Source organism: Pelodiscus sinensis, unplaced genomic scaffold (assembly GCF_049634645.1).
Source record: "Pelodiscus sinensis isolate JC-2024 unplaced genomic scaffold, ASM4963464v1 ctg57, whole genome shotgun sequence".
NCBI classification, from domain to species: Eukaryota; Metazoa; Chordata; order Testudines; family Trionychidae; genus Pelodiscus; species Pelodiscus sinensis.
In genome coordinates this window covers 81,273-95,858 of record NW_027465880.1, presented here as the reverse complement: position 1 = coordinate 95,858, position 14,586 = coordinate 81,273, and the positions used below count along the sequence as shown (strand labels likewise).

Genomic DNA, 14,586 nt, shown 5'->3' with positions numbered 1-14,586 from the left:
TAAGGCTGGAGCACACACTGTTCCAAGCACCATCTCTGGCGATAAGAAGGAACTGAGGAGGGAGGGGCCAGGGATAGGGATGTCAGCGTGTAGACAACTACATGATTAACTGTAAGCCTAGGTGTGACGGATCCCCCCCCCACACACACACACCATGGACATACATGAATATACATAACTCAAAAGGGGTATGTCTACACTACCCTCCTAGTTCGAACTAGCGAGGTAATGTAGGCATACCGCACTTGCAAATGAAGCCCGGGATTTGAATTTCCCGGGCTTCATTTGCATAAGCGGGGCTCCGCCATTTTTAAATCCCCGCTCGTTCGAACCCTGTGCCGCGTGGCTACACGCGGCACGAACTAGGTAGTTCGAACTAGGCTTCCTAGTTCGAACTACCGTTACTCCTCGTGGAATGAGGAGTAACGGTAGTTCAAACTAGGAATCCTAGTCCGAACTACCTAGTTCGTGCCGCGTGTAGCCGCGCGGTACGGGGTTCGAACCAGCCGGGATTTAAAAATGACGGCGCCCGGCTTATGCAAATGAAGCCCGGGAAATTCAAATCCCGGGCTTCATTTGCAAGTGCGGTATGCCTACATTACCCTCCTAGTTCGAATTAGGAGGGTAGTGTAGACATACCCAAGGTGCTTTGAGCAAATTATTTTGTGTAACCTATCAATCTTCATGATGTGATATGCTGGTTCTGTTTATCTTATTTTTAGGGCTGTCAAGCGATTAAAAAAATTAATCACACGATTAATCACACTGTTAAGCAATAATAAGAATATTATCTATTTAAATATTTTTTGATGTTTTCTACATCTTCAAATATATTGATTTCAATTACAACACAATACAAAGTGTATAGTGCTCACTTTATATTTTTTATTACAAAACATTTACACTGTAAAAAAAAACTTCAGTTCACCTCACTGAAGTATTGCAGTGCAAATTCTATCATGAAAGCTGAACTTACAAATGTAGAATTATGTAAACAAGAATAACTTCACTTAACAATAAAACAATGTAAAACTTTAGACCCCAGAAGTCCACTCAGTCCTACTTATTTTTCAGCCAATCACTAAGACAAACAAGCTTGTTTACATTTCTGGGAGATAATACTGTGTGCTTCTTGTTTACAATGTCACCTGATAGTGAAAACAGGTGTTTGCATGGCACTGGTGTAGCCGGCGTAGCAAGATATTTACGTTCCAGATGCGCTAAAGATTCGTATGCCCCTTCATGCTTTGACCACCATTCCAGAGGATGTAGGTCCATGCTGCTGATGGGTTCTGCTCAATAATCAAAAACAGTGCGGATCGAAGCATGTTCATTTTCGTCATCTGAATCAGATGCCCACCAGCAGAAGGTTGATTTTTTTTTCTGGTTGCTCAGTTTCTCCAGTTTCTGCATCAAAGGATTGCTCTTTTAAGACTTCTGACAATGTTCCACACCTCGTCCCTCTCAGATTTTGGAAGGCACATCAGAGTCTGAAACCTGGGGTCTAGTGCTGTAGCTATTTTTAGAAACCTCAGATTGGTACCTTTTTTGCATTTTGTAAAATCTGTTGTGAAAGTGTTCTTAAATCTAACAGCATATGCTGGGTCCTCATTAGAGACTTGGAACATATGGCAGAATGGGGGTAAAACCATGGCGCAGGAAACATACAGCGCCCCCACCCCCCAGGAGTTCAGTCTCAAACCTGCAGGGCTCAAGTAATGTTTCTAGCTTTTGCAGTTTTTCAAACTCCTTATCTGTTGGCACTGATATCTGGTGCTTCTGAAGAGCTAATGTGGATGTGATATTTATTGCGAAACAGGCACTGAATCATAGCCAATGTGGAATTCCATCTGGTTGAAATATCTTGTACCAGAGGTTCTTGTTTCTGTCCATTTGCAGCTTGCAGTATTCCTAGCTCTGTACTGTTAGCTGGACTGTGTTTGAAATGGCCCACAAGTTTTCTACATTTTGCCAGCACGTTTTCAAAACCACCATCACTGAGTGCTACAGTAATGGATCGCTGCAGACTGTGAGCAACGCATGCCATGTGTTCAAAAGGCAAGCAACTGGCCGCTGCTACCATATTATGTGCACTGTCAGTACTAATTGTTACCTTTTCTTGAATATTCCATTCTTTTGCAACATCCATGAAACGCCCTGCACATGCTTCAGCATAATGTCTTTCTTCAGTATGAGTTACTGTTACAGCAAATGACTGTAGTGTCCATACAGCATCAATCAGGTGTGCCGTGACACCAAGGGTGTGTCTAGACTACAGGGTTTTGTCGACGAAAGTGGACTTTTGTTGACAAAACTATACCTGCGTCTACACTGCCTCTGAGTTCTGTCGACATAACGTGGACAGAACTTGGCAGTTTTGTCGACGGCGGTAAACCTCATTCTACGAGGAATAACGCCTTTTGTCAACAGAGTTCTGTCAACAGAAGGCATTATTGCATCTACACTGTCCTTTGCATCCACACTGTCATGTTGACAGAGCGGCTTGCTTTGTCGACAGAACTGGCTGTAGTCTAGACACTCTTTGTCGACAGAAGCTTTGTCGACAGTATCTGTCAACAAAAGCCTGTAGTCTAGATGTACCCCAAGATAGCTAGGATTGCTCAAGGATGACCAGTGATCACCAGTCAAAGCAACAGCCAATGCATTTCTCAGAAGCTCCAACTTTGTAGTCTTCTCATTGTCATATAGGTCATTTATTCGTGATGCAATGGTTCCTCGGGAGGGCAAGGGGTATGACTGATTGGAAGATGCTATTTTAATAATATCTCTTAGCCCTCTGTCATTTACAATGTTGAGTGGTCTACAGTCCATAGCTATCCACTTTGCAATAGCATTGGTTAAGGTGTTGTATTTGGTTTGATCCATGAGCTTGTAGCGATCCTGAAACTCTAATTGTACTCTGTCGTGGCTGGCTGGACTCGTTTGCTGGTGGTGGATTATCTGTAGCACAAGATCCGGAGGCAAAAGCATGCTTAGCACGTAGGTGGTACTGTAGACTTGCAGTGCTTCTATGGTATTGGAATTCTGCCTTGCAATAGCTACAGATAACAGTCCTTTTAGACAAAGAACCATCTGGAAGTATTTTAAACAAACTTCCCATTCAAAAGACCTGAACTGTTGCTGCTTTGCTCCATTAACTTTGTCTGATATATTATCACTATAGATCATGAAAACAGCAGAACTGTGTCAATGTCTGGAATAATTCAATAAATTTTTCTATATAATCAATATATTTGTGTCCTATTCAAAAGAACCCTTTTTTCCATCTCAGCCCTAGTTGCGGGTGGCACAGGGCCGGAGGGGGGTAGACTCTGCCACGGGCAGTGCAGAGTTCGGGGGGCTCAGCCCCCAACTGCAGGTGGCACCGGGCTCAGGGGAGGGGTCAGTCCCTGGGCTGGGGGGGGGGGGGGAGTAGACCCCACCATGGGCAGAGTTCGGGAGGGGGGCTCAGCCCCAGAATCAGATGTGGGGAGAGGGTCAGTCCCAGCCCCAGGAGGCAGAGAGAGGGTGGCTTGGGTGAGCCTCTGCATGGGGGCAGGGGACAGCTTGGGCAAGCCCCCCAGGCAGTTTTATTTTATGGTCGCCTGGGAGGGGAGAGGGACGGATGTCAGGGTCTTTACTTCTTGTTCACTTCTCCGCTGGAGCTGGGACCATGTCTTCAGGGTTTTTTTTTTTCCTTTCTCCCAGCTTCATTTTTCCATGCGCCCTCTGGTGGCGGTTTGCATTACTGCGCCTTACCAGAGATGGTCTCCAGAACAGCTCGTGCTGGTTTCCCGCCCTCTGTGAATCTGCGTTTAACTCGCCTTAATTTTTTTAACGAATTAATTTAATGATTAATAACATTAATTGACAGCCCTACTTACTTTGATGTGTGTATCATTCTTGTGTGTGGAAAATTAGACATATGGAGTAGGGAATACTTTGATTGTTAAATGTGTGAATGGAAAGCCATCAAGGGAGGCCTCAGTGTCTGGGCAGTCATATGCAAATAGCCTTCTGTCCTTAAGGCTTAGCAGTGGTTGGTAGGGAGTGAGTGGCCAGGTGACTCCCCAGACAATAAGGGGATTCTTTAAAAAGGAGAGGAAAGTAGGAATTTGGGTCTTTTGGCGGGGCTGCAGCTGAAGGAAGGAGCCTGAGGCCCCAGGGTGGGGAGACAGCCTGGTTTGGAGGGGCAGCTGGAAAAGAGGTTTTCGGGTGAGTTTGATTGTTTGCACTGAGGTTGCCGTGTTAGAATTAGCTAAGTGTTTTTGTTTCTTTTGATTTGTAACTTACTTTGCTCTGCCTGGTCTCACTTATTATCACTTAAATCCTACTGCTTGTACTTAATAAAATCACTTTTATTTTCTATCAAATCCAGTGTAAGTAATTGTTACTTGGGGGAGCAACCAGCGTGCACATTCCCCCTTTCATTGTTAAAGGTGGCCTATCTAATTCCTTGGGGTTTGATCCCATCTGGGGAGTGGTATCCCAGGAAGCTGGGCCCTAAACTGCACTCTCCTAGGACCTGAAGAGTATCAGTGTCTGTGCTGCTTCTTGCGAGGGGAGGGATCTCAGCTCAGGGCCTTGGCTGCGGGAGACCAGCAGAGCTGGCACAGCAGGCCCGGGTGGTGAGACGCCTCAGAGAGCGGGAAGGTGAGTGGCAGTGCCTGTGTGTAAAGGTCCACGTCAGCAGGAGGCAGCGCCGACTCCCACTATTGTCTATTAAAAGGCAATTGCCCTGTCACAAGTCTATAATTAAGCAGTTTATCAGGCCCAGCCCTGGCTCAGGGCAGGGCAGAAAGCCAACAGTTGACAAGGGGGTTAGACGACCGTTCAAGGGTCTGGCCGAGTCCCAGCCAGGCAGGGGTCAGGTCTCCTAGCTAGCGGAGAGCCAACAAGCGCAGGGGTTTTGCCTCCACCAGGGGAACTGACAATGGCAGCGTGGCAGCCACAGGGTCAGTGGGGATCCAGCCCGCAACACGCCGACCAGGTCTGTGGGTCAGCAGGGATCCAAGCCACGATGCGCTGCCCACCTGACTTCCATCTCCTCAACCGCCCCAGGGTCGGCGGTTCCTGGGCTGCTTCTCAGTTTGACTTGGGGGGTCTACCTGGCTCAGGTGCTGCATCTCGGAGTCAGCCAGGGATGGAGGTGCTGGCAGTGTGTCCATTGGTTCCGGCTCTGGCTCAGGTAGGGGCCCAGGGGGACCAGTCCAGTCATTGGGGCCCAGTGGAGGTGTGTAACAGGGCAGCTGCCCTGTACTGGCCCCTTTAAGAGCCAAACCCTGGCCTGGAGCAGGCCCGGGGAATTCAGCCCAGCTGGGCGGCGTTGGCCAATTAAGGCCCAGCTGGGAGCTATAAAGGGGAAGGGCTGCTTCAGCACAGGCAGTGTGAGCCGGGCTGCCGAGGGAGCAGGACGCTCTCTGGAGCTAGGGCAGGGCTAGGGAGACAGGCTGGGCCAGGACGCTTGGACAGCCAATCGGCCAGCCTGCTAGGCCTGCGGCAAGGCTGTGAGCCTGGCTGCCGAGGGAGCAGGACGCTCTCTGGAGCTAGGGCAGGGCTAGAGAGTTAGGCTGGGCCAGGGCGCTCGGACCGCCAGCCGGCCAGCCTGCTAGGCCTGCGGACAGGCCTGCTGGAGAGACATCAATCCCCCGGAAGGGGGGGCTCAGAGCGAGTGGTTTGGGCACTGCCGGAGGGCAGTGTGGCGAAGAGAGCAACGCGACCAGAAGATTCCAGAGGGGAAACACCACGTGAGCGGAGGCCTGTGCGGGCGGAATGGACTGATTCCGGAGACAGATGACGGACCCCCGCTACGGTGGTGAGTGACCCCCTCACAGATGGTGGAGAATGTGGGTATATACGCGATCCCGGCCCTGAGGTAAGGGCCCTGCGTGTGCCTCAGTGGACCCTAATACAAAAAAAAAAAAAAAAAAAAGAGAGAGAGAAAAAAAAAAACCCCCCCCCCCCGTAAAGAGAGAGAAGTTGCGGGGTTCCCTCCTCCCCTCTCGGCGAGCTCGGACGGGAGGGCCATGGAGGGAGAGGCAATGCCCGAAGGACTGACTAAGGGGCGACAGCCGTCAGTGAAGCTTCGAGCCCAGTACTGCCAGGCTCTTCAGGAGGTGGCGGAGCAGGACCAGGCCGGTATGGGGGCCGCCCCGACTCCCCCGGCTAGCTCCCCCTCCCTGACCACGCGGGGACCCGCGGGGGATCCCGCGGTGTTCGCCCTCCTCGACTCGGGATGCAGCCAGACGCTTATTCGCCCCGAGGTACTGCCTAACACGGCGTTGGCCGAGGGGGAGCTGCAGCTGCGGTGCGTCCATGGGGATGTGAAGACCTATCCTCAGGTCCGGCTTCCCTTGACGGTACGGGGAGTCACCCGAATGATGCGAGTGGGCGTGGTGCCGCACCTGCCATACCCTATGGTGCTGGGTCGTGATTGGCCAGGTCTTACAGCTCTCATTACAGACGTACCGGCACCGACCGAGCCCCGCGTGGAACTCCTGGGGGAGGAACTCCAAGCAGTCCGACCGCAGGGGTCGCTCGACAGGGAGGGCCCCGCCGGGCGCGACGCATCTGAACCGGCCAACCCAGGGCGCTCGGACCCGGAGGACATGCCGGTCGCGCTGGACTCGACCGACTTTCCCCGCGACCAGCGGGAGGATCCCACCCTGCGGGAGGCCTACATCCAGCTCGCTTGTGTTGATGGGACGGTGGTGGATCCACAGAGGGCGGCGCACTGGCCTCGGTTTGAGCTACGAGCCGACCGGCTCTACCGGGTCGGGCGGAACCCGCAGACGCAGGAAGAAGAGGCCCAGTTGTTGGTACCCCGGACCCATCGACGAGCCGTGCTGAGGTTGGCGCACGACCTTCCCGCCGCCGGGCACCTCGGGCATGAGAAGACCCTGGCCCGAGTTTTGGCCCGCTTCTTCTGGCCCGGGGTGTACAAAGAGGTCAAAGACTATTGCCAGTCGTGTCCATCCTGCCAGCTCGCCGCAGCTCCCGGCGTGCCGAAAGCTCCCCTCGTCCCTTTGCCCGTGGTGGGGACCCCCTTTGAAAGGATCGCCTTGGACATAGTGGGGCCCTTCCCGCGGAGCGCGGCTGGATTTCGGTATATTTTAACAATCATGGACTATGCAACCCGGTTCCCTGAGGCCGTCCCCCTCCGAAACACCCGTGCCCGCACGATCGCGAACGAGTTGGTGAGGATTTTTGCCTGGGTGGGGCTACCTCGAGAACTACTGACAGACCAAGGAACGAACTTTACATCCCGGTTGCTGCGCCAGGTCTGCGACCTCCTGGATATTCACAAGCTACAGACCTCCGTCTACCACCCCCAAACCGACGGGCTGGTAGAGCGGTTCAACCGCACCCTGAAGGGGATGCTGAGAAGGTTCCCTCCGGCGGACATGAAGCACTGGGACCAGCTTATCCCCTTGCTCTTGATGGCAGTGCGGGAGGTGCCACAGGCCTCCACTCGATTTTTCCCCCTTCGAGCTCCTGTATGGCAGACGACCTCGGGGCGTCCTCGATCTGGTTAGGGAGACCTGGGAACGGACCCCCTCCTCTTCGGTCGGGCTTCTGCAGTACGTACTTCGACTACAGGAGAGACTCACGCAGGTGGGGGCCTTGGCTCAAGAAAACATACAGGCAGCCCAGCGAGAGCAGGAGCGAGGGTATAACCGGGGAGCCCAGGAAAGAGTGTTCGAACCCGGGGATCGGGTGCTGCTGTTACTCCCCTCAGAGGAGTCAAAACTGCTGGCCCGCTGGCAGGGGCCGTATGAGGTATCCCGACGAGTGGGCCCAGTCACCTATGAGGTTCATCAGCCGGACCGGCGAAGAAAAAAACAAATATATCATGTGAACCTCCTCAAACCTTGGCGAGAGCGAGAATGCATGTTGGTCGCGCCCTACCCGTCGGAACCCGGGTTAGGTCCTAGGGTCCCTGACGCCGAGGGGGAAGAGACACCCCAGCTCGCGGACACCCTGTCGCAGAACCAACGGCGCGTAGCCCAGCTGCTTGTTGAAACCTTCGCCAGGACCTTTACCTCACGGCCGGGCCGAACCTCAGCAATAACGCACACCATCCGGACTCCGCCCGGTCAGGTCGTGCGGGAGGGGAACAGACCTCTTCCCCGACGGATGCGTGACGTCGTGGAACGAGAGGTCCACACCATGTTGGAGCTGGGAGTGATCGAGCGATCCAGGAGTGAGTGGAGGAGCCCGATCGTGTTGGTCCCTAAACCGGACGGAAGCCTTCGGTTTTGCATCGACTTTCGAAAGGTAAACGCTATATCGAAATTTGACGCCTACCCGATGCCACGGACGGATGAGCTGCTGGAGCGCCTGGGAAAAGCCAAGTTCATAACAACCCTCGACCTGACTAAGGGCTATTGGCAAATCCCGCTGGATCGGGAGTCCCAGGAGAAGACAGCTTTCACCACCCCGTCCGGGCTTTTCCACTTTGTGCGCATGCCGTTCGGCCTCCACGGGGCACCCGCCACCTTCCAGCGGATGATGGATCGCCTGCTTGCCCCTCATCTGGCGTATGCCGCAGCTTACCTGGATGACGTGGTCATCTACGGGCGCGACTGGGAGGACCACATAAACCAAGTGGCGGCAGTACTACGAACGCTCCGCGACGCGGGTCTCACGGCCAACCCCAAAAAGTGTAAAATCGGCGCGCAAGAGACCACCTATCTGGGGTATCGTTTGGGGCGCGGGCTAGTCCGGCCCCTGGTGGGGAAGGTAGAGGCCATACGAAATTACCCCACCCCGACCACGAAAAGGAAGGTCAGACAATTTCTGGGACTGGCGGGGTACTACCGCCGATTTGTCCCCCAATTTGCTAGCATAGCGGCGCCGCTCACCTCTCTGCTCACGAAGGACAAACCTCAGAGAGTGAGGTGGGACACAGAGTGTGACTCGGCCTTTCAACAACTTAAAGAAGCCCTGTGTAGCGAGCCCGTTTTGCTTAGCCCAGACTTCGATAAACCTTTTTGTCTACAGACAGACGCCTCCGCCACTGGGCTGGGCGCCGTACTCTCCCAGGAGGTTGGTGGAGAAGAGCATCCGGTGGTTTTTATCAGCCGTAAGCTGTTTCCCCGAGAACGCCAATACTCCGTGATAGAAAGAGAGGCCCTGGCGATCAAATGGGCGGTTGAAGCCCTAAGGTACTACCTGCTAGGGGGTGAGTTTACCCTGTTGACAGACCATGCCCCGCTAAAGTGGCTACAAACTATGCGGGACACCAATAGCCGCCTTATGAGGTGGTATTTAGCCCTTCAACCCTATGTGTTTTCCATACACCACAGGGCGGGCAAGGCCAACGCCAATGCGGACGCATTGTCCCGCCTGGATGAGGAACAAGAATCCAACCCCGAGGTGGGGGACCGGGACTTATGGGGGAGGGCAGGTAGCCGGGCGGATTGGCCGCCCACGGAACCAGAGGAGGAGGAACCCCTCAGGACGCCCGGGTGGGCGGAGGCGGATCCCACTCCGTCACGTGACCGGACCCCAGAGGGCGGGGCAGGGAGGTTAAGAAGACGGCGGGAGAGGGCAGTCAGGGCCCAGCCACGGGAGGAGCGGGAGGCAGACCCCGAACTCCTGCCTGGGGAGGCTAAGGCCCGGGCGGGGCTGCCCCCAGCTGAGTTCCTGGGGGCCGACCGAAATGCCCCAGAATGGGGTATGGAGGTGGGGCGCAGACCAGCGGCAGGAGCCCCCCTGGACCCCGAGGACGAGCCCGACGGGCTGGACCAGCTCGATCCCCGATGGGTGCTGGAACGCTGTGGCCGAACCGCCGCCGGGACCTCACAGGACCCAACCCTGGACCCCTTGAGTGGGCCGCCTGGACCCTACTAGGATGACTGAGACAGCTCGACAGCCCGACGGGCCCTCAGAGGCTACAGGTACCCGAAAAGGGAGGGGGGAAGAAGGGGCCCAGGGATCGCTCAGGCGGAGAGCCTTCACGGCCAGCAAAATCCGGACTGAGGCAATCGCAGCAACGCGGCTGCACTTAGGGTCCCTGGGCCGGGGCGCAGTGAGACGGGCGGGCCTGCGCCCCTCCCCCCCCCCCCCCCCCCCCCCCGGGCCGAGGACGGGATATGGACACGCCAGGAACTGTGGCCCGCCTCATAACAGGAATGGGGGGCTGAGATTTGGGGAACAGGGCAGGCAGCAGGGGAACCCCCCCCCCCGGGAGATATTTAAGGGGGAGGGTGTGTAACAGGGCAGCTGCCCTGTACTGGCCCCTTTAAGAGCCAAACCCTGGCCTGGAGCAGGCCCGGGGAATTCAGCCCAGCTGGGCGGCGTTGGCCAATTAAGGCCCAGCTGGGAGCTATAAAGGGGAAGGGCTGCTTCAGCACAGGCAGTGTGAGCCGGGCTGCCGAGGGAGCAGGACGCTCTCTGGAGCTAGGGCAGGGCTAGGGAGACAGGCTGGGCCAGGACGCTTGGACAGCCAATCGGCCAGCCTGCTAGGCCTGCGGCAAGGCTGTGAGCCTGGCTGCCGAGGGAGCAGGACGCTCTCTGGAGCTAGGGCAGGGCTAGAGAGTTAGGCTGGGCCAGGGCGCTCGGACCGCCAGCCGGCCAGCCTGCTAGGCCTGCGGACAGGCCTGCTGGAGAGACATCAATCCCCCGGAAGGGGGGGCTCAGAGCGAGTGGTTTGGGCACTGCCGGAGGGCAGTGTGGCGAAGAGAGCAACGCGACCAGAAGATTCCAGAGGGGAAACACCACGTGAGCGGAGGCCTGTGCGGGCGGAATGGACTGATTCCGGAGACAGATGACGGACCCCCGCTACGGTGGTGAGTGACCCCCTCACAAGGTCCTTTCGGCGAGTCTTCGAGCCATGGCAGCAGTCTCCATGGCCCAAGGGGTCCTAGCGGCCCAACCCAGTCCTGTAAGGCTCAGCGTAGCTGGGCCCTTCGCTGTGGGAGCTGAGGCCGGGCGTCTGGTCTGTTCGGCCACCGGGCTCTAACTGAGCTTTGAGCTCTTATACCCCTGCTTCTGGCTTCCTGCTTCCTGTGGGTGGGGTTAGGGGAGGCTGGACCCACCCACCAAGGGGTCTTAGAGGGACCTTCCTCTTCTGGGCCAGAGAGAGGCCATGTCGCTGTCCCAGACCCATTACACTCCCCCCCCCCAAGTCCAGTCCCCAATCTTTGGTGCTGGGTTTAGGACCCTCCACCAGGCAGGGGAAAAAAATCCGCATTCAGATGGTCTTTACCTGCTCGATGCCACACTAAGAAGGCATATTGCTGGAGCGTCAGGTACCATTGCATAAGACGGGGGTTGGTGTCCTTCATTCTGTGTAGCCACTGCACGGGGCATGGTCCATCAGAAGGACAAAGGGGGTGCCCAACAAATAATAACGGAGGGCATCAATAGCCCACTTAACTGCTAGGGTCTCCTTTTCCGTCGTGGAGTACTTACGCTCCTGTGGAAACAATTTCCTATTTAGGTAGAGGATGGGGTGTTCCTCACCTTCCACTTTCTGAGAGGACTGCCGCTAGTCCCACCTCTGAAGTGTCAGTCTGTAACAAAAATTCTCGGTTAAAATCAGGGCTAAACAGTACCGGTTCCTGTGACAGGATCCTTTTTAACGTGAGAAAGGCCTCCTCACACTCGGCAGTCCAGCCGATTTGTCGGGGGCTGTCCTCCTTTAGAAGCGAGGTGGGGGGGGGGGGGGGGGCGCGATGGTTGCAAACTGAAGTACAAACTGCTGATAACCCACCAGGCCTAGGAATTGTCAGACCTGCCGCTTGGTCTTTGGGGCCAGCCAGTCCCGTAACTCCTGGACCTTCCCGCTAAGGGGCCAGACTTGTCCTCGGCCGAGGGTGTACCCCAGATGTGTAGGATCGGGTGGCAAGAGACAACCTTTTTTAGGATTGGCCGTGAGCCCAGCCCCCTGCAGAGTCCAGAGGACGGCGGCTAACTGCCTCTGGTGTGTGCCCCAGTCCTTGCTGTAGATTACAACATCATCTAGGTAGGGAGCAGCGTACTCAGTGTGGGCGCTCAAAAGGTGGTCCATCAGGCGCTGAAACATCACGGGTGCTCCATGTAGGCTGAAAGGCATGCAGATGAAATGGTATATCCTGGTAGGGGTGGCAAAGGCAATTTTCTCTTGTGACCATGCGTCTAGGGGGATCTGCCAGTACCCCTTGGTGAGGTCAAGAGTTGTAATATATCGGGCCGTCCCCAGCTGGTCCAGCAGTTCATTGACTCGGGGCATTGGGTAAGCATCAAATTTGGAGATAGCATTGACTTTGCGAAAGTCAATACAAAAACGTAGGGTCCCATCTGGTTTCAGGACCAATACAATAGGGCTCCGCCACTCACTCCATGAAGGCTCTATCACCCCCAATTCTAGCATTTTCCGGACCTCTTTTTGGATGGCTTCCCGCCCCTGCCAGGGGAGAGGGCGAGCCACTTCGCAAACCACGGTCCCAGCACTCATCTGAATTTTATGGTAGATGACAGTAGCGTGTTGAGGTCAGGCCATAAACACCTTCTGGAAGGAGTGTAGCAGGCGGCGAGCGTCCTCCCGCTGTTGAAGGGAGAGAGTGTTACCTAGGACTGGCTCGTCTGGGGTGTCTATGTCCACAACCTGGGGTCCCAATGCAGGGTCTGGGGGTTGAGGGGCAAGCAGTAGTCATTCCTGAACCTTCTAGGGTTTTAGCAGGTTGATGTGGTATATTTGCTTTTTCCGTTGATGGTCTGGCTGAAGGATTTCATACGTCACTGGCCCCACCTGACAAATTATGTCATAGGGCCCTCGCCAGCAGCCGAGGAGCTTGGACTCCTCGGAGGGTAGAAGTAATAACACCTTCTCCCCTGGTTGGAAAGTGCGTGCACAAGCTCCCTTATTATATTGTTTCTCCTGGGTCCTTTGGGCTACCTGAAGATTCTCTTGGGCGATGGCTCCCACCAATGCCAGGCGGTCCCACAGCTGGAGAACATACTGCAGCACATTTTGTGCGGCGGGTAGTCTCTGCTCCCACTCATCCCTTAGTAAATGAAGAACACCCTGGGGTTGCCAACCATACAATAATTCAAGAGGGGAAAAGTGGGTCGAGGACTGGGGTAGGAACGGGGGGGGAGGAAGCATCTGAGCCCATTGTCGCAATTCTTCTGGAGGAAACCTAAACAGCATGTCCTTCAGCGTTTGATTAAATCGCTCTACGAGCTCATCCGTTTGGGGATGATACACAGACGTTTGTATTTTCTTTAGGCCTAGCAGGGCGCAGACTTGCTGCAGGAACCTTGAAATGAAGTTTGTTCCCTGGTCCATCAGGAGTTCTCATGGGAGTCCTACCCGGGCGAATATCTTCACCATCTCTGCCGTGATGGTTCGAGCATGAGTATTGCGAAGGGGCACGGCTTCCAGAAATCGGGTCACATAATCCAACAAAACTAGGATATATTTGAAGCCGGCCACATTCTTTGGGAGGGGCTCGACTAAATCCATGGCCACCCGCTCGAAGAGTGTGCCAACCACCGGGAGGGGAACCAGGGGGGCCTAAGGCGCTGCCAGAAGGTATCCGAGGTTATGTCTAGGGCATCCAAAATAGCTGCCTTTACCTGCACATAGTCTCTGGCCGCCACAAGGGAGAGGCCTCAATAGGCCGTCTGGGCAAAGCCACTCAGGTAGGGGGCAACTACGGTGGCCCACTGCCCTTTGGGCCACCCCACCATCGTGGCCACCCTTTCAAAAGTTTCCAGAAAAGGTTCTGGGTCATCTTCTGGCCCCATCTTCGAGAACTGGATTGGCGGTAAAGCAGCTGGGTGTTCTCTAGCATCCTCCACTGAGTTGTCAACAGGTAGGGGAACTAAAGTGGCTAGTCGCTGCTGTTGCTTGCAATGCTGGGCTGTGAATTGCTGGAGCAGCTGCTCCTATTGCGTAGCGAGGCGTTGCAGAAACAGCTTTTGCTGCTGCTGCTGATTTTTCGACCAGGAACTTAACAAGTGGCTCCATGGTCCTGGAGTTCGTAGTTCCCTAAATCCAAAAGTTCCTGACTTCCAACAAGCCCCTCATGTCAGGGGGATGGGCGGTGCCCACGTTCTCCACCACGTGTAAAGGTCCACATCAGCTCCCACTATTGTCTGTTAAACGGCAATTGCCCTCTCACAAGTCTATAACTAAGCACTTTATCAGGCCCAGCCCTGGCTCAGGGTGGGGCAGAAAGCCAACAGTTGACAAGGGGGTTAGACGACCGTTCAAGGGTCCGTCCGAGTCTCAGCCGGGCAGGGGTCACGTCTCCTAGCTGGTGGAGAGCCGACAAGCGCAGGGGTTTTGCTTCCACAGGGAGAAACTGACAGTGGCTGCACAGCGGCCACAGGGTCAGTGGGGATCCGCCTGCAACACGCCGACCAGGTCTGTGGGTCAGCAGGGATCCAAGCCACAACGCGCTGCCCAGCGGACTTCCATCTCCTCAACCGCCCCAGGGTCGGCGGTTCCTGGGCTGCTTCCCAGTTAGACCTGGGGGGGCCTACCTGGCTCAGGTGCTGCATCTCGGAGTCAGCCAGGGATGGAGGTGCTGGCAGTGTGGCCATTGGTTCTGGCTCTGGCTCATGTAGGGGCCCAGGGGGACCAGTCCAGTC

At 55.3% G+C, this 14,586-nt stretch overlaps 1 protein-coding gene and 1 pseudogene across 1 annotated transcript in view; both read right to left on the bottom strand.

The window, feature by feature from the left end:
- LOC102461266 (integral membrane protein DGCR2/IDD-like) overlaps positions 1-14,586 on the bottom strand; it is a 196,408-nt gene that overhangs the window by 161,814 nt on the left and 20,008 nt on the right. The gene's annotated exons all lie outside the window — the stretch shown is intronic.
- On the bottom strand, positions 653-5,949 carry LOC142824235 (E3 SUMO-protein ligase ZBED1-like; annotated as a pseudogene).